This window comes from Chroicocephalus ridibundus, chromosome 3 (genome assembly GCF_963924245.1).
Source record: "Chroicocephalus ridibundus chromosome 3, bChrRid1.1, whole genome shotgun sequence".
In the NCBI taxonomy this organism is placed as follows: domain Eukaryota; kingdom Metazoa; phylum Chordata; class Aves; order Charadriiformes; family Laridae; genus Chroicocephalus; species Chroicocephalus ridibundus.
In genome coordinates, this window is record NC_086286.1 from 62,588,498 (window position 1) to 62,608,515 (window position 20,018).

Here is a 20,018-nt window from a genome sequence, read left to right on the forward strand (position 1 = left end):
TCAGCCTGGAGAAGAGAAGGCTCAGCTGCATCCGACTGTGGTTTTCCAGCACTGAAATGGTGATTATGGAGAAGGTGGAAGCATCTCCACAAGGATGACCTGCAACAGGACAAGAAGAAACAGCTGTGAGTCCCTACAGGGGACATGCCAGCACCCCTCAACCTGCCAGGGCACAAGTCTGCAACAAAACCCCCAAGATAACGAAGCAGATCTGTGCAGGAAATTGTTAATGCTGTGAGGTGCCTTCCTTGGAAGTAGTCACCTACCGCCAGTGCAGGTGAGGGGTTTGTGTGGATGCTCACAAGCAGGTACGCCTCTGCGCTCCACAGCCGTGGCAACGCCGGCGGTGGGAAAGCCGCGGGCCGGGACACTCGCACGTCGTTTTCAACAAGTTTTCCGGCAGCGCCGTGGCAGAACAAGCCGTCGGCCACCCGCGGACGAGCTGCATCCCGACCGGGACGCCTCGGCCCGGCCCTTCCCGGCGGCCTCCGAGCTCCCGCCGGCAGTGCCGCCGCAGCCTCGCCGCTCCGGAGTAGCGGAGCGGGGAGGGGAGGCGGCCCGCCCGCCCCTCGGCCCGGCCCTCCTCCGCCCCGCCCGCTGCCGCCCCGCCGCCAGGCGTCTCCCCGGGGCCGGGCACCGCCGCGGGGACGGGAGGAGCCGTTGCCGCCGCTGCCGCTCTGCTCCCCGGCCGGGCGCTGGGGGAGCGGGCGGGCGGGGCCCGCGGAGCTGGGCCATGAGGTGAGCAGGGCCGCGCCGCGCTGGGGGCGGCAGGTGAGCGGGGCGGCGAGCGGAGCCGGGCCGGGGGCACTCCGTCGCCCCGCAGCTGGGCTGGTCCGGGCCGGGCCGGGCCGAGCGGGGGGCAGCGAGGCGCGCTGAGGGGCTGGGGCCGGGAGTGGGGATGGCAGCACCGAGCAGCGGGGCTGGCGGGCCGGGAGGGCCGCCCGCCGACGCCGCAGAAAGCGAATTGCGCCACATGTGTCCGCCCTCAGGAGCGGACTTACTGATTTATTTATTTATCCCTTCTTCCCCTCAGCTTTTCCCAAGCGCCAGCCGCTGCGCGGGCTCTCCCGCTTGTCTGCCCGCTGAGCCTGGCACCGGAGCCCCAGGACGGGTTCCCCGGCCCGGGCACCCAGTGGGCACCGGGGCCCGCTCCAGCCCCTCTTGCTTGCGGGAGCAGGAGGGCCCCAGAATCGGGGGGTTTAATGAGGGGCCCATCTCTTCATCATCCCTTCGTGCCTCTCTTCAGCCCCACGGCACTCGCGGGGCAGAGCGTGGGGCAGCGGGTGGTGCCTTGGGTGGTGGCACCGCTCCGGCGTGAAACTCGGGTTGTGGTCCAAGGGGTTTGTCCCCCCGTGAGGGCACGTCTGTGGGACCCGCTGCCCGCAAACGGGTCTCAACACCTACATTGAAATCCCGGCTGACAGAAGTGGCCGTGGTGGGTTTATTTCAGTTTTTTATTCCTCTTCAGCAGGGTGACAGCTTGCTGTGGTCAAGTCTTGAGCTGTCACTGACTCCTATGGGAGACGTGACTTTGTTTATTTAGTTTGTTTTTTTTACTGTGGGGAAGAAGGATTTACCACATCATATGATTTATTTTTTCTTAAAGTACATAACTTTGTGAAAATTTAACTTAGAGGTTTTTTTTATTTCCTCATTAAAAGTCTGCGTCCCATAGCCAAATGACAGTTCATTTTTCTGGAAAGGTGAATTTGGGACAGCCAGACTCTTCTCTAAGGGCTGTTGCTTTCCCTGTGTGACTTGAGCATAACAAGTATGTTCCTCCTTACAGAGGAGGGCCAATAAGGCTAACTGCTTTTGTAGAAGAGGTTTAAAGTAGCTGATGAAGAGCACAAAGTAGTAGCTGTCTTTAAAATATGAGTTTAAAGATAATCTCTCTACTGCTGATACTTTTAATTTATAAAGGACTGTATAGGAAAATATCCAAGCTGTGTTTTTGGGTATTTGGTATATCCACATACGTATCCATGTGTGGCCACTTCATCCAACATACAGGATTATTCATATCACCTTGATGATGAGGATCTTCCTGAATAAATACAAAAGGTACATACACTGTCTTTCTAAGAGGTGGTAGGAGAGGGTCTGCTTGGCATTATTGCTGGAAGATGAACAAATCCAGCTCTGGCAGAACGAGGAAGGAAGAGGTTCCCAATCTGAGCACTTGCACCTCTCGGTATTGCAGTTGTAAAACTAACACCAACATGTGGAACCTGATTCTTGGTTGTCCCAGTGCTTAGCAGAAAATCTGTCAGTTTAAGTCAGAGATACCTAATCACGTGCAGCGGCACAAAGCGTCAAGCGGTCCTGTCCTGTCCTGTCCTGACATGGTAACTTCTGCAAGACAAGAGCGTCTCTTTTTCTTGTGAGGTCTGCAGTACCCCGCTGACCCCACAGGTGCAGCGCCTCTCTTGTGCTCTGACCCTTCGTTGGGGTGAAATAAAAGATGCTGTCATTGTGAATTCCCCTTTGCCGGTCCTTCAGGCCCCTGTTGTTGGTTTGGAGAAGCAGTGCATGAAGCACCGCTCCACCTCTGTGCACGGAGAGTGGCTGCACTGTGCAATGTGAAATGGGGCTGTGCCGGGCAGGTGGCTCTGGGTGGAACATGAGTAGTTCTGCTAAACAGAAGTACGGGTGCAGTGACAGGATTGGTGACAAATGGTGTGGTTATTATTTGATACGGTGTGTGTTTGCTGTTGTGGTGCTGCTATATGTGCAGTGTATTTTGCACCATTAGTGTGCACTTACTTGCCCTGTATTGTAAGTCAAAGCAGTCAAAATCTCATTTGCCGACCTAATGGGGGCCAGTATAGATCCCGGAGTAGTATAACTGCGTAATAGGCTGATCTCCACTGCGTTTTGAATTGTTGAGTGCTCTCAAAGGTGTATGTCTGACATTTAAACAGGACCTGATCATTCCGATCATGCAGATACTGCAAACTGATAATAGGATTATTTGTGTAAGAAGTGGAAGGTGGGATGAGCTGGCATAAAAGCTAGAAATAAGATCAGAAGGACTATGCCAGTTTCCTGGACCTGCGCATCAGAGAACAGTAGTGGGAGGTTTGGAGAGTTGGATACAAGAAAGCACATAAACACAACAAAATAAATAATTATTTCGTAAAGGCAGAAGGGGCAATTAAATCACGTAGTTAGTACTCCAAGTTTAAGCAGGTTGAAGCCTTAGATTGGCATCTTCAAGTTTATTTAAAATTGCTCAGTTTTTAAGATGCAAATGAAGAGTTAAGCCATTTTGAGTGCATTACTTGTACGTAGACTTTCTTTTACCATGGGCACTTGGTTTGCATTCATTTTGCAGACACATAAGCCAGCAGGTCACAGATTCATGCTCTCTAACTAAAGACAATAACTTCTATTTCCTTTCAATTCCGTAATCTGCTCTGCAGCGAGAAGCTCCTTGTTGTGAAGCTCTGTGAGCACATGCATTTCTTCTCTCCCTGCCTGATCTTCTGCCAGGACTCAGTGGAAAGGAAACAGCATAAGATAATTCCCCCCTGACTGTTGAGACACACTTATTGTACAGTGTGTTACAGGGGCTGGGACCTGAGCTGCTACCCCTTTCCCTCAAACTCCTCACTTCTTGGCTGATGATTAAAAACCAAAAACATCAACTACCACCCCACCCATAAGTGAATACACACACTGTACTTAAGACAGTCTGTGCTGGTGTTTGATATAAGTTTCATGTGTTTGAGCACTCGACATTACACACAACTTTATGAACCTAAATAGTTCTCTTCAGTAAGAGCCATCTGGCTCACAAGATATTTGCAGAACCAGGGCATATTTAAAGTACACATTGCCAACTAGGTCCCTACTGGCTTCACTGAGTTTTTATTTTAAGATGTCCCAGCTTTCAAAGATAAGCACGAAGCAAACAAGACTGCTCCAAATGCCAGGAGAACAGCAGTAGCATACTTCTACTTGAGCACGTGCCACCGTACAACTGGCCATATCATTTAATTGTCACTAAACCCAGAAGACACTGTTTGTTCTTTTCTTGCGTGTGTGGAAAGAAGTAGGAAATCTCTTTAAATGATGCCAAGGATACTGCTATTTTATGGTAACTAGCAGGAAATAACAAGAGTTAGGACAGAAAGAAGGTCAGTCTACTTGAATTCTGTATGGGAAAAGCTTGAAAGTGGATCATAAAATGTAATTCCACACACATCCCCAGGATAATCAAATAAGTATTTTGCTTCTAGCTTTGCTTTTTTGCTGACTTATCTCTTTCTTCCATGCATTCTTCTGAATATGGGCTATTTGGAATTTGCTGTGAAAGAGCATTTTGGGTTCCAGATGTTTCTGACATGACTATCTAGAAGCGACAGTTGTTTCCAGTGGTCTCTGTCTGTATGCTTCTCATATTTCATCTCCTTTCTTGCCTTTTCTGCCTGTACTGATTGATCTGTAAAATGCCAGGAGCTGCAGTGCTAAATCAGGATCAAGGATGCTTTCGTAAACTAATTCTGTCTTGGAGGACAGAATAGATTTGCTTTTATCTTTCTGCTTCCTGCGCCTAGAGCGCTATTTTAGGAGCAGCTGTTTCACAAACAACTTGAGATAGCAAAATTTAAGCTTTCCAAATGGCATCGACTACTCATAATTCCAAGCTGGAATGATGATACAGTAGAGATAGTATCATAAGGCATTGATTTAGAGCTCTAATGAGTCGGAGAGATAACTTGATCACACTGATTACCTCACAGTTTTCTCCCATTCAGCTTTCATGGTTTTTCAAAGGACATCCCTGAACACACTGATGCTGTATATTCCCTTACTTTAAACCCCTGAAAAACTGTGGTGTGAATAAAATGCAGGAAAGCATGCATTTCTGGTCCTTGTGGTGGATCTTAAAAGGGTTTAAAGTAAGCTCAGTCATGCTGGGTTGGTAACTCAGCATCCTTGTTTGTTGTCATTTTTTCCTCTGGAGAGCCTCAAGTTTCAGGTATAGGAAGATTTGGCTCTTTGAGTTGCTAATAAATCCTTGAAGATATTAGACAAATATAAATGGGAAGTCTAGTTCTTGTCTGTATCAGTGAAGTGTCTCAAAAAGTAGCTGTGCAGAAGAACTGTGTGCATTTCATCTTGTTATTCTTAACTTAGGTACTGCTATTGGAGTATAAAAGAAGATGTAGGGAGTATTTTGGGAATATCACCATGGTGAGTGGCACCTAGTCCTGACTTTCCAAAAATTAAGTGCTGGGAAGGACCTCCCAGCTCTGGGTGACCCACAGGGGTCAGAGAGTAAGTGCCGACGTTCATCCCAGCCCAACTGCTGGGAGCCAGTCCTCTGTGTAATGTGGATGGATCCCCTGTTCCTGTCTGCTCCTCCCCTGCTCTGAGGGAGGTGGGAATGGGTCTGTCCTAGGAGGATGCTTCTTCATTGCCTATTTTGTGTGTATCTTGGGGAGGAGCAGGGGAGTTGTCCCTTTTATGTGTTGAGATATGAGATACAATAGGAGAGCGGTCATCTCCAGGATGTCTAGAGCAATCGTACTCTTTTTGCATTACATGGGGCAGTGGGGCTCCTCACAAGGAAACTCATGTGCATGGCTGAGGTTGTTCAACTGGTGGCTGCACAGACCTGCATGTTGCACATAGAGCTGTTTCAGCGCTAAGTGTCAACTCTGTGTGCTGAGGCGTTTTGCAGATGACCTGCACGACCCAGACACGCTGCGTGGAATGGCTTACCACGTTCAGTGCGCAGATGGCACCACTCTTTGTCTTCACAGCGACGCTAACCATGTTGGGGAAAGTTGTGTGCTGCCAGTTCGGGAGAACTAGTCACTGCAGAATGGCAAGCTTCATCCGTAGATTAATATGCTTGCTGCGTTCATCCTGCTGGGAGGCACTGTTCCCCTGTCAACCTTCTGATGCCATCGCTTCTCAAACAATCATCTGAAGAACTGTAGCAAAAAATGTGTTTATAGCAAATGCAGAATAGCAGCTGATAGAGTGCATAGGGTGGTGCCATCCGTGTGGTCAACTGTCTGCATTGGGTGTACAAGTCACGGGCATGGTGCAGGTAGGCTAAAGAGTCCTGTAGTGTAGGCACACAGAGAGACAGCCAGTGTGCCCCCGTCCTCTCCATCTGATACCTAGAGCAGACAAAGACAAGGCACAGCATTTGCTCCAAGTCTTGTACCACGGCACAGGTAACAACGTCAGTGTAGATGTGCTTTTGCTTTTCTTCAGGGCACGTAATAGAATTGCACTTAGGAAAATACTGGAGTAGCAGTATCTAACCTGTGCTAGCATATACAACAGCAAGCAAATGTAGTGCAGCGAGCAATATTATACTTTGCTCCTCCACTCGATATCTTGTTTCCAGGTTCCTGTTGCCATGAATTGTGTTGAGGGACTCCTGAAGATAAGCAAGGATATCTTCTGCAAGAGAGTCACATATATCTTTCAGAGAGAACTGCAACAGCAGAAGTCTGACGTGCTTTTTGTCACTGCAATTTTGTTGGTTTACTTCAGCTAGAATGTTTTTTCCATCACCGCAGCTGTATAATGTGATCAACATCATTGGTTTGTCCTGTCCTAGAGAAATAAGTAACATTAGAATCAATACAGCTTTTTTTTAAAGATTACAATTAGAAGTGCTGCAAGGCTGAGCAATAAACAAGTGATTTATAAAGCATTAAAATTCTGTTTTGCCAGTGCCTTGACAGATTGATGCCCAAAGAAGACACCAAGTATCTATCCAGTCATTCTATTGTCCTGCAATAATAAACAGTGGAAGGACTAGTGAAGCACATATTAAAGACATAGCTAAGCTAATTCAAAGTTTATTTTGTCCCCAGAGAGGTGGATGTTCCTTCTTTGTCAAGTGGAATTATCTCCAGAGTCATTACCACAGATGCGGTGTGCAGGGAACCAAGGCGAGTATGAAAGGAAGGGATGCAGCGATGCTGAACAAAGATCTGGAAAGAGGTGGTGAGCAAAAGGCAAAGGAAAGATAGTGAAATACAGGAGAGTATTAGCTAAAGGAAAGAAGTTACTAAAAACATAACTGAAGTTGTAAACAAAAGAGAAACTTTAGATGGAAGAACAGTGCAAAAAAACCCAGATTTGTTTTGTTAACCTAAGAAGTTCTATTTTAGTTTAATTTTCATTTAGTCTTAGCAACCAGCTCTACTTTCTCTGCAGAGAGGCAACCTTTGTAAAGGTTGCTAGAAAGCAAAAAGACCCTACATACGTGGTCCATGATGCTTTCTGGCTTCTTATTTTTTTCTTGTATCTTGGTGGGAGTCATGGCTCACCTCCATCATTGAATGAGTAAAAGTCATTAAACCCTTTCAAAGTGATTAAGACAAGCTAAGAAGAAGTAACGTAACACTTTTCTGCTTCAACTGCACTTAAGTATCTCAGCAATCATCCATGTTAATTAAACAAGTGATTTAATACTTCTCACAGTGAAACAGTGGCAGATGATTTGCCTGCTGAAATCAGGTGATTTACCTGTTGAAACACTACCTTTTTGTATTCTCAGGGCTTATCCAAGAAAAGACATGGGCTGCTGGCCAGAATCAGAATAGTTTGGATTGGAAGGAACCTTTACAGGTCATGTAGAATCTAGACCAACCCCCCTGCAATGAGCAGGGACATCCTCAACTACATCAGGTTGCTCAGAATGAATCCAAATGCACTAGGCTAAAACCACTGTTTTGGTGGAACAGAAATTTGAACACTTGCATGTGAGGTATCCCGAGTGGATGCATCATTTGCTTCTTGTAGACCTGACAGCCAAATAACCCTTCCTCATTCCGATGGTGCCAAGCACTGGAAAGAGGTCGCTCAGTGGTTGGTCCTCAGTGGTGGGTGCCAATGAAAGTAAGAAAAACCATGCCACAGTTGCATGGGAGGCTGTTATATCCCAAATGAAGGAGGATGAAGCCAACAATTTCAGTGAAATATACCACAGCCTGTAGCACTGATTCATCACAAAGCCAGTGAAACTGATACGTTTCTGTAAAATGTTTTGGTTTCAGTTAACTCAGCATATTCAAACAAAAATAAGTTTTACTGGAAATATTTTGACTTGTTCATGACTCACTTGTTTTTACAAATCTAACACTCCTTTCCCTACAAAACAAGTAAATAAGCAGGCAAAGCAAGCACACGTTTACTATAAAATCTGTGATCTTGAAATTCTGTAGTTCTGAAGAGTGTTCTCTGCTTTCCCTTCTGTGAACCTGTTGGGGGGGGGGAATGTTTGTGAAAAGTTTCTTACTGCTGTGGTGGCACTTACAATGTCCTGGTTTGGAAACCTGTCACTTTGGATTTTTACTTTTGCTTAGAACAAAAGATTGCAGAGGCATTTTGCGTCTCTGGAGGTTGCAGATGGATTGTAATGATATTCTTATCACTGTTCGTGCCCGGCAAGGCTTCTGGACCTTATTGCTTCTCGCATAACAGCTGCCAGTGACAAGAATAATTTTCACGCTTAGAAATCATCTTTACTTGACCTGTGCACATTTACACGCTGTTCTTCTCTCTAAAATATTCCTAGCATGAGTGATAGATGGAATCATTTCCTTTTTTAATGCATGGATTTGCTATGCAGATTTTTCAGCGAGTCTGCTAAGGTATTTTTAGTGAATAAAAATGTATCCTAGTTTTCAAGCATTTATTACATAAAATGAAGAGAGGCTACCCTGACCAAAACAGAGAGATATTGACAAGGAATAAAACAAATCAAGGATAAATGGGAGAGTAAATTGTTTTTCCCTCTTTATCTTATTAAAAAAGAAAAGAGAAGACTGTAAGTGATTTTTTTTTTTTTCTGTAAGTTCTTCTTGTATTTTCAGTGATTTGTCAATGTTGAAGCCTGAATCTCAGAGCACTTCAGTCTTTGCAGGCCTCAACACCCATACAGGCAGATATTTACAAATCTCTGGTCCCCTAGCAAAGATGAAATACTGAGTTACAGAGCGTATAAGAGGATGTTAGGGTCATGAAAGTGACTCGGTTAAGAAAGGATTGCGGGTCTCAGCCCTTTTTTTTTTTTAACAAAAGAAATTGTCAAAGTTTTGCAAAGTTTTTCATACCACTTCTATCAGCATTAAAAATACCAACATTTAAAAATAATGTTTAAATAGGACATTACAAAAATTAGTATAGAAATCAGGGTATAAAAATAAGGTTATTTTAGATATTTTGTACCCAAATCAATAAAATGATTCACTAAGTAGTTGAAGACAATATAGAATGAATGTCTCTCTTGATCTGTAAAAATATTAGCAGAATATATTACTTTAAAACTTTTTTCTTATCAAATTAACTCATTTTTTAGACTGTATAAATCTCTTGTCTTCACGGTCAGTGATTTGCGCTGGTTACTTTATTCATCATCCAATTTAGAAAAACCCGTAGTCAGATTATAATTTTAAAAATTAAATTCCAACCTGACAGCAAAAATTGTCACACATCTACTTAGGTACTAAGGTTACTACCATATTTCAAATAATATGTTTGGGTCCCAGAATCTTAAATTGCATTAAATTGTAATGTTAATTTAATTATTTTTGGCAAAGATGATCTTCAAAAGTTGAATTAGTGGAGTTTACAGGACAACTTAAAACAGCATCTTTGTGGGAAGTGTGACCTGTGCCTTCAGTTTGTCCCAGCAGAGCGCTGACTCTGGAATCATCCTGATTCTCCCAATGCGAATCTGGTTAGCAAGTCATCAGTGATCATTTATTAGAAATCTGTTGGGATTTTATTAACATTGTAGTAGATGTTGGAGACTAGAATGTCATGGTGCAACCAGTAAAGTATACTTCAGTAGTTTGTTGACAGAAACCATCTAAGTATTGGACAGTGGACACTTCTAGATGAGTTCTTCTTAAGTTCTCCCACTTGCAGACCTCACATCCCGTATGAACATCTGACAGAATATGTTCATGTAGATTTTATAAATTACTGAAATGACCTTCTGGTAACTTGGGGTGCAAATGTCAAACGTCTGAGTTGTTTGGGGCTATTTTTCATTAACTCACTGAACCATACTGAATGGATGTTTCAAATGTCAAAGTTGGAGTTGAAGAGGTCATGTAAGTGGTTGAAGAAATAAGGACAAATGACCTCTTGGTGAACTTTTAATGAAAGGTTAGAGATCAGGGAATTTTTTTCTACATTATTGAAACAACCTTTCCTATATGAGGATAACTTTTAAATGAAGAAATGGTGTTCTTTTCCTCTGTTGCTTGAGCCCTTGGAGAAGTTAAACTGATTCCAAGACTGTCTCTGAAAAAATGGTATACAGGCAAGTGACTGTATTAAAAATGTCAAACTCCTGAAATACTAGGTATATTTTATATCTGTCTGCACTTTGCATTCATTACTCCATGGTGCGCCAAATTTCAAGTTCCTAATTTAATATTGATATAGGAGTTAATGGTGACTTATTTTTAAGGAGGTTTTTTCTTTCTTTGGAGGTAGTGGCTGCATTCTTCCTCTACCAGTCTCTACAGGGCTCTTCAGCATTGCCCTTGTTATTCTGGTTTCATATTTTTTTTCCGATTCTCCTACACTGAAAAAAGAAGCTTGCGTTGACAAGAGCCTGGCTCTTTTAATTTATTCAAGTTTCAGTTTTGCTGGAGAGAAGGGTAGAACTACATTACTGTTCGGGATGAAACTCTAAACAAGCATGAACGCTGTGCATGTAATGCCACATTTTTTGGCTTCTTGTTTGAGTAATATGCAAGAAGCGGCACAGGACCTCAAGAACGTTTGTATACCATACTATTACCGAGAAGGCTTTCAGTCCAGACCTCGGAAAGGCAGGAGTCCAATTATAACTCTGTGTTACAAGCCGTCAGTATGGGAGAACAAGAGGTTCCACTGATCTTTAGTTGACAGTGGGGAGCAACTTTTTCTCTCACTTTTATCTGAGAAACAGGTTACTGTGCTGAATATGAATGGTGATCCATTGTGTTAAATCAGCATCTATATTTATTCAACAATAACCTGTGAGCCACAATTTGCAGAGTTTTGAAATCATCATATGGCTTCATAATCAAAGGAAAAATTAAGGAAACAGTTAAGTAATATTTGGGAACGTGTGTAGCTTTCATTAATCAAGCATATATACAGTATTTGGAGGATTTGGGTATTTTTAGAGTTGTGCACCATAGGCATTCTAAGCACTACTATGAAAATATAACCCCTAAAACTAACATACCCTTTGAGAAAAGGCAATAAGAAATCACTCCTGAAGTTACATTTTAATTCCAACAGAATTAGTCCCTGATGATTTAATGTGAGGGCTCCTTTTCAGTAGTTTAATAATCACACATATGAAGTAGTAGATCGCATTTTTCATGCAGTATTCCACTCCAGCCAGTTGAGTGAAAGGACGTGGGTGGTTTTGCTGCCGAGTCTGCTGTTAGCAAATCCAGCTGCTGTTGGCAGAAAATCTGAGTGTGCAGGTTGCAGCAAACAAATCGAGGGATGTGACAGGCAGTAGTTACCCAGTACAGGGCTTGTGGCATTTAATTAAACAAACCGGCTACTCTTGTCTCTCTACCTCGAGTATTAAGGTCTTAGTGAAAACTCTTTGCTTATGCTTTAGTTTGAGTTTTGAGGATGTATTAGTGTTATCATTGCTTCCTTCAGACGCAGTTCTCCAAGTCTGAGGCCTTTAGGAGTGGACAGAGGAAAGCAAACATTTATAGTAGCCAAGATGCTGTTAACAAACAGTGGGGCATATTATGGAAGAACATTAATTATGCTTTGATACATAATTTATGTATAGAGACATCCAGCTTTTATGAAGCAGCAGAAGAGACAAAGCTGCTAAACCCGTTGAAATCACTGTTAAGATCGTATGTTGCCTCTAAAATACGTGTAAAAATACCTATATTCTCAACTTGAAATCCTTTTTTCAGGTAAAACTTTCTCAGTTTTACTAGTTTGTGAATGAAATGGTTATTTCACAGCATTGAAATTTAAAGCTGCTGAAGAGTGAGAGCAAGACTCTGAAAGTTAAATTTGACCAAATAATTTGAGTATTAATATTTACATAATATAGCAGCAACATTACACGCTGCCTTACATTACTGCAGTAGTGCTGCAGGATGCGTCTGGATGATGATGACGTAGGTAAGTGCAAAATTTGTGAGCATCTGAGGCTGGGAGGTTTTAGAGTACCATAATCTAAGCAAGATGTGTGAACTAAGGTGTTGGTTTCCAGATGACAAGTCTGTTTTTGTGATTTCCTGAAATTTACTGACGTTGCTGAAGCAACGTCCCCCTTCGCTGATCACAGGAGTGGCTATTACACGGTGCGGGAACCGGCTGGTCCTTGTGTCTCCACGGGGTTTTGCTCACCTGACTTTGGAAAGCTGGCGGCTGCTAATGAGTTTTATTTGTAGTGAGCTTATGAAAGGAGAGAGTGTTAAAGCCAAGGTTTTCGTAAAAGCATTTTTGAAGCCGCAGGAGACTTGTTGACTCTGTGGTAGGCTGCCTGAGGAGGATGCAGGGAAGGGAAAGGAAATCTCCCTGCCACCAGCCTGTCCAGCGGAGAGAAGCAGCAGTGCCGTTCCTGAAATGAGTGTTGGGATGCAGGCCTGAAGCCGTGAAAAGAGTTTAGTCAAGGTATTGAGGGAGAACAGGAAAAAGTGTTTTTTCACGCGACCTCATACAAGTGGGTTTGGTGTTTGTTTTGTGCCCGTTCAGTCCTGAGTTTCAGTGACTAGACCAGAGTCCTCTACACAGGCTCATTAAAATGGAAATGGTTTTGCTGTGGAATGCAAATTATTTTAGGAATGTCCCTGGGTCTTGAAGCTTTTTAAAACTCATGCTTCTAAGACTTTTTTTTTAAGCTTATTTTAACCAATTTTCTTAACAAAACAAGGATCCAGAAAGATGATTGGTGCCTTGACCCTGACCCAGCAAAATAGGAAGTGTAGGTTTGTCTTCACGTGTACAAATAGTTCCTGGCAAGTCAGTGGTGGAAAGACATGGGAAATACAGAAATGCTTTGCTGGATCGCAATCAAAATGCTGAGTGCTTTGCAAAGCCAAACAAGAGCAGCCCTCAGTAAGGCAGGCTGGCATGAGATGCCATTTGGTATCATTCCCTAGGGATTTGTTTCCCATTTGTTACTATCGCTTTTTTAAAATACTATTTAGTAGCATTTCTTCTGTTACCAGGGCACTGGAGACTGGCAAAGACTTGTACTTGATGTGTTGTCTGCCACAGGTCTTTTGCTGACCAAAATAAATCAACATCAAGTGATAGAAGGCTAGGAAAATTGTGATAAGAGACAGAGCCATGTTTTAGAACAGGAAAAACTTGCTTAGAAACAAGGAGTGGGATTTGTTGATCTTTGTGTTTCTGGTATCAGGACACAGTATATAAAATGGATTTACTTTTAATGAAAAATTTTTTTTTGCTTTAAACTGAAAATAGACTTTGATAGATTCAGTGCATATGTGGACCATATTTGATGATGCTGGATGTTGAGGTGATCGTAACCAGGTTAGAATGTTGATTGGTTAGTGCAGGGAATGGAAAGGAAGGACTTTTTTTATGTTTCTAAATTTAACACTCAATATAGCTTTGGCAAAATAATAGCCAACTTATCAAAAAATTATCAAAGTCAATAGGATGTCTTACTGCCTGACCTCTTGAAGTCACTGTAAAACTGACAGTTCTCTTGATTGCTTGCATACCAAGGCATTTAATTTGTAGAGATGTGTATATAGCTATAAAGTTTCCTGCAGCAGTAGTTTATATATTTGAATAGTATCTGTGTGTGTGTATACACACGTCAAAACAATAATCTTGAAGGCATACAAAATATTCTTAGTAAACACATTAAGAGAAAACATATCTTTGAGTACGTGACTTTTATCTACCCACAGTCTGCCTTATGATTTTGTGCACCATTCTTTTACATCTGCATAGTCCTTTGTAAAAGAGAGAGATGTTACATATATAATTCTGGGTTTTCATTTCTTTAACATTCACAAATAAGACTTACATTTGAAGAACTTCAGTGTCGTGAGCCAGACTTCTGTATCAGGGACACAAGTGTGTATGTGTTGTACCACTCAAGTTCTTTGCTTAATCAAGGGAAAGATGCGGAATCCTGCACATAAAGAAAAACATTATGATGGCGAAAGAGTTATTCTGTTTTATAATTATAAAATAATTCCATGGTTTGAAAAAATAATATAATTTTGTAAAAGTACAAATATATGCTATTTTATATGATAAATTATAGTGATTGATAATGTCATGTTTTCTTTAGTGAGTGACTCTACATGTAGATACAAAACGCATGGATATTTGATGAATTGTATGTAGCATGTACCAAATCCTGATTGTGGATGCACATGCGGGACTAACACAAACTTCAGAAAATCTCCATATGTTTCTCTGAATGGAGATTTTAGTGCTGCATAGTCATTTTCCCCTGTTACTACTCCGTTAATAATTAAATAATTTCCATATCATTATGATTTTCCTTCCTGTTCATGAATTCGGGAGAAGAGAAACTACGTCAGCAGAAATGCAGTTAGCCCAGCACGAGCACTGGCAGTAGCCGAAAGAGAACAAGCAGGGACACCAATGGAATGCTAATGCAGTGTAATGGATGCGTTGTCTCCTGAAGGTGTATTTTCTTCTGATGAATGCAACCTGAGGCATAAGGTATGCTGAAAGTTATACCCCAGCAACATATTTCTGTAATGGGGGAAGAGAGTCCTTCCTGATTTAATCTCAGTGTAAGTAGGTTAAGTGTGGTTTTCCTGTCACATCTTTGCTTGTGTATTTTAAAGACATCTGCAACCGTATCACTTACCACAGATGTCTTGAAAAAATGCTTTTACTTGTATTTTACCTTTACTCAGTTGAAATGTGATAAAAGGTATTTAGATAACAATGTGATCTACATGGGGCCATTGTGAATCTATAAACGGCTTGTCCTGGGCCTTCTTCCGAGTATCTGAAGTGTAGCAGTGTCCCCTTTTCAGCTGCACAAGTAAGGTGGACAGATGACTTCACAGCATCAGGAAAAGAGTCTTCTGGTGACAGGTTAACTAGTGCATCTCTTTGGCATGCAGCGTGAAACCGAGGTGTATTTTTGAGCCGTATAATGTCAGATCGTTAGGAAGAGTATGCCTATGCTGACAATTGTCATTGGTTTTTGACATTGTTTTTGTTCGGAAAGCGATGTAAGGAATTCTGTAATAACCCCCGAGGGCTTGGGGCAGGAGAGCAGATGATGACGGTTCGGAACAGCCACATTTCTGCTCACACTGGATTCATAATTCAAAAGCTGTGATCCAGGTCTTTGTTGCCACATGGCATAGATCTCTTTTGCAGATAGCTTGTTCTCTTGTCATCTGCAGATGGGATCATGATGCAACCTTAAGGGTATCACCCACAGGGTCAGTGTGGCAGTATGAAAGCTTTTGCTGTTGTTGCCACTTATGTCTCTTCCCACATCAGTGCCTGGTTTTCCTTTGGCTTTCTAGGGCATGATGCCAGGGGAGGCAGATGTACCTCTTCTGGAAGAGAGTCAGGTCAGCAGAAGAGCTCTGTCATGTAAACCCATGTGAGAACGCTGTGGTGTTACATGCAGAACAGCTGGCTTGAACAGCTAGTTGTAGTCTTACTTTGCAGACGTGGCAAAGGTCCCTCAGAGAGCAGTTTCCTGACCTCCTTTGCTGTGGAGTTTGTTGTCTCCGGTGAAGATGAGCTTCAGGGCCAGTGAAACAAGGGCTGGTTGGTCAAACTGTGTCATCCTCCTAGAAATCTGCAGTGACCTGCAGTGGATACAGGCCTTTGGGCGAGGACTGCATTCAGAAACTTAAGCCAAGTGTCATTGCAATATTTTCCAGGCACAGGAGTAGAAAGTGGAGTCTTTGCTGCCCCTCTTGTTGCCTCTAATGTGAACCACTGGTAAGCAAGGTAGTTATCAAGGCTGTTGCTGGCAGCCTGCACGGATGTCTCATGTGCATCATGAACAGCCCCAGAGGTCCTGTGCAGGCCGCTTTCCCTTGCTTTGCATTTTCTTGTAGGATTTACCTTTCCACTGGTGCAGCAGCGACCCTGATCCTCATGTAGGTCCTTCTCGTGGACCATATATGGAAACTGGCTGGCTGATATCATTAATTCCACATCCTCTGCCTTTCCCACTGTGGATCCTGGACTCCCAGGGCAATCCCACCACCATAATATGTACCCATCCCAAGTCACACATGCCCACGGTGTGCCTGCTACAGTCACTTCTGAAACACAAAATGTGTAGTCTGTAAATTTGTGGCAATGGTGGAACAACTAAGAAAAACAAAACAAAACATAAAATCCTGGCTCCTACAAAATGTACTCTGCAACATGTCCTTGTCCTCCGTAGGCAGTGCAGAACCCATCCTCACTTCCTCGAACCAGTGCATAACTACTTTTCACCACCACAAAGCATTGAACTTTTCATCATCCAATGTGCCTGTAATTACTGTTTCGCTATCTGTAGGCTGTAACCATCTATTATGCTTAACCCATCAAGCCCTATTCAACCTAAATACATAAACTAATTTCTCAATACCCGAAAGCCTGTAAGAACCTCGTAAGCCTTTGCCTCAAATTTTCAGGGCTGCAATTTTCATGTATGGGAAACATCCCCCACTCTACTCCTCCTCCTCTTCTGCCCATGCGTTGATGAGAAAGAACAGTATTTAAGAGCAACCACAAACAGCTTCTTTTGGCTGTGTGGGCAGCACAGCAAATTTGGCCAATATACCTGCAACACTTCATATAAAGGTCAATGTGGTACGTCAGTGTGGTTTACAAGGAGCGAAAACACAGAAAATTGGCCGATTGGACTGTTAAACTGAGACCAGCATGGCCGCTGGCCAACCACCTGAGTTTAGATGGACAAGTGACTGATGTGGCCAGAAACCACCAGGCACTGTGCCTGGTGTGCACAGAATAAGTGGCTGCTATGACTCCGTGTGTGTCGGAGCCCCCTTGGCTGGGGGCAATACACTGTGCAAGAGGTGCCCTCGTGCACCAAAGGGCTGACCTTGAAGCAGGAGAGGGATTTATGGTGGTGGTTCTATGGAGCTAGGGGGACAGGGAGTTCCTGGGTCCGTGTTGAGGGTAACTGGAGAAGAGCTGGCATAATTTATGAAGGAACTTGTAGCTCTGCAAATACTCCCTTGCTTCTGCAAATACACTTTGCTGTGCTTATCCTTACCCTGTCAGAGATAATGTCCCAACTGACTTCTAGAAGAGGAGCAGTTCCTTGTGTTGGTGCACCTGCTGCTCTGTTGTTCTGCAAGTGGCTTGTGTTGCAGTGACTGGGATGCCCTCACGGAGGTGTTCCCTCTTGCTCTGTAGTTTCTGTGTCTTCCCCAAGGGCTGGACTTGGGCACTATGGGGTTGCTGCTGTTAATGCTGCTTCATCAGAGGACCATACCGGGGAAAAATGAGAAAGTTTCCCAGGATTTGATGGTCTGTGGAGAAAAACACTTTGGTGGTTTATCGTTATCCTCTTCGTAGTGCCTTTGTTCTCTGGGGCAAATCTTCTGCAGCAGAGTCTTGTACCTTTGAGCATATCCTAGGAGGACTGTTAGGAGTAGAGCTCTGTACCAGGTGACCTGCCTGTACTAGTAAGTGCCTTTAATGCCATGAGGGGCAGCAGGTAGATGGCAGTGTCTTGAACTGATTCCTTCCTGGCTCCAGACTGCAGGAGAAGGCAGCCCTGTTAGGATGGGCAAAAGGGATGGGAGGGAAGAGTCAACCTGTGCAATAGCACTTTTCTGCAGTGTTTTTTGTAGCTGCTTCTGAGTAATAAGTGAATGGAGAACCTCCTCATGCTTCTGGTAGCTGCCCCCACCCCAGCAGCAGGTTAGCCTTTTAATTGCAGCAGAGGTATTTCTTATGTGTTTGTGTTGCTGTGGACCATGCAACCGTTTCATGGACCACGGACCATTTCATCTGAGTCCCTCTAATGTCATTCTGACCTGTCACAGTCTCTGTGTCAAGAGATATGGTCTTCTGTCCTAGCTAATGTATGTGTTCCTTCTTCTCCATGCCCCCTCCTCCAAAGTGACACTACAAACCTTAATTGGGTTGTCCATGGACCACAGTGTCACTGGAACCTGTCTGGGTGGCAGACATGTGGGGGACGGGGAGAGGATGGACTGGGGCTGGACTTTCTCGTGACAGGAGACTGCTGCAGACCAGATGTGGGAGGGTGAAGGTATGCTACTGACTTACACCATATGAAAGGGGAGAGCTTGTTGTGTTGTGGTGATTTACCAGGTAATTGCCCTGCAGATTGAAAGCCAGCAAAATTAAATCATTTTGCTGAGTAAGTCAGTGGGGGGATTAAATCTGTATTAGTTGATGGCACTGCTTTGACAGTGACAACACATAGCCTGCTGTTTCTGGGGCTGACAAAGGTTGGCATGTGTACAGTCACATATGGATGCTATTAAAGTCCACTGTTCCCTCTGCAAAGCCTAGATTCTTAGAAATTAACACCACAGACAAGTGCCTCGATCTCAGCGAGAATGGAGTCAAACTGCAGAGTAGTTTTTTCGCAGGAAGAAAGTGTTTTCTGGCTGATGGAAATCAGACTAGGACACTTGCTGCTTAGAAGGCCTGCTCTCAGCATGGCTGTTTTTACCTGGAAAAAGAGGATTTGCTGATGACCTTTTATAATGTGTGGGACCCTTTACTGCTTCTCCCTCGCATCTACACGTCCCAGGCAGAGACAAAAGCTGGTTTATAAACTGTATGTTCACCGGAGACAGCTGTTTTGGCAGAGGACAGAGATTCCAGAAGAGAAGTTGATGTGCTGGCATTTGTGTTTCGTGCCTCATCTGCAGTCTCCTGGCTCTCAGACAGAAGTGATGTACCAGCAGCCTGCCTATTCTCTGCCTAGCTTCTTATAAAAACAGACAAACTGCAATACTGTAGGACTTGATTCATTTGCTGAAACGTAAGCATTTAGTGCTGTCTGGATTGCCCTGGGTAGCCCTGCCTGGTTTCTAGCTCCTGGTCCAGGAGGGACTCTTTTTCCTGTCTAACCAATATCGTAGCTATCAGCTTCATGTGGGTGCTACAAATGTCCTAGGGCACCTCAAAAGGCACGGGATGCCTGTGTATGGGTAATTGAAGCGTCTTTCCTTGCAGCGTTTTCCCCGCTGAAGGCCTCTGATGAGCTGCTCCCTGTCAGTTTTATCCCGCTGGTGTTAGGGAGTGTGTGCATCCCAAAGGTGGGAGGACTCTGTTTGGTTTTGATTTGAAAATATGAATTTTCTGCAATAAAGACTACATACCTGTCAACTACGCCTCACCACCCACCACTGCAAATCACTCTAAAATGCAAAGCTTGTACTCGTCTTCTATTTGGTGAAGGCAGCATAGGTTTGAAAGACATGTTTAAGCATGTGGGAAGGAAAGACCAGGCATCTCTTTATATTTCAACATCAGAACTCTTCCAGAGTGCAGAGCATGTATAAAATAGTTTTTTTTTACATACTGTCTATTATGCTAGGGTTGACAATTTAAATCCTTGGGGGCTTGATTGTGTTGTGATGAGACACATGGTAAGATACCAAGTCTGATTTACTTGCTTTGTGTCTTGGGATTGGGTCTGTAAGCACTTAAATAAGCATATGGAAGTTTATCAGTTGTTAACTTGCTAAGGTAATCAGCATACTCGTTACGTTGCCCAGTAGTGATGATCTGTATGTACATAGTTTTTGAGTAAATGCTGGGAGTAATGCTCGGCACGGCTGCTTTTGTATGCAGGGACAAACGACACGTCCTCAAGCTAAGACAGCAACTTAGGTGCTTACAGTGGATCACTAGAAGTGTTACCTTAGTCTTCTCAAACTTGGAAATGGCACTACAGCGTGCTCATAGGTTTCAGCAGATAGCTGGATCTCAGCTTCCTCATCCTGCTTGTGGACAACCTGTCAGAATCGCAGCTTCTTCCTTGGCAAATT

General features: G+C 43.7%; 1 protein-coding gene across 3 annotated transcripts in view; it reads left to right on the forward strand.

Annotated features, from left to right (window-relative positions):
• Nucleotides 1-622: 622 nt before the first annotated feature.
• PLAGL1 (PLAG1 like zinc finger 1) overlaps nt 623-20,018 on the forward strand; it is a 50,903-nt gene continuing 31,507 nt past the window's right edge. The window contains exon 1 of one of the 3 annotated variants that reach the window (XM_063329426.1): nt 623-738. The gene's annotated coding sequence lies outside the window, so the exon portion shown is untranslated. Of the gene's footprint in view, nt 772-14,604; nt 14,707-20,018 lie in introns of those variants that run through there. The other 2 variants (XM_063329427.1, XM_063329428.1) reach the window with 2 other exon arrangements.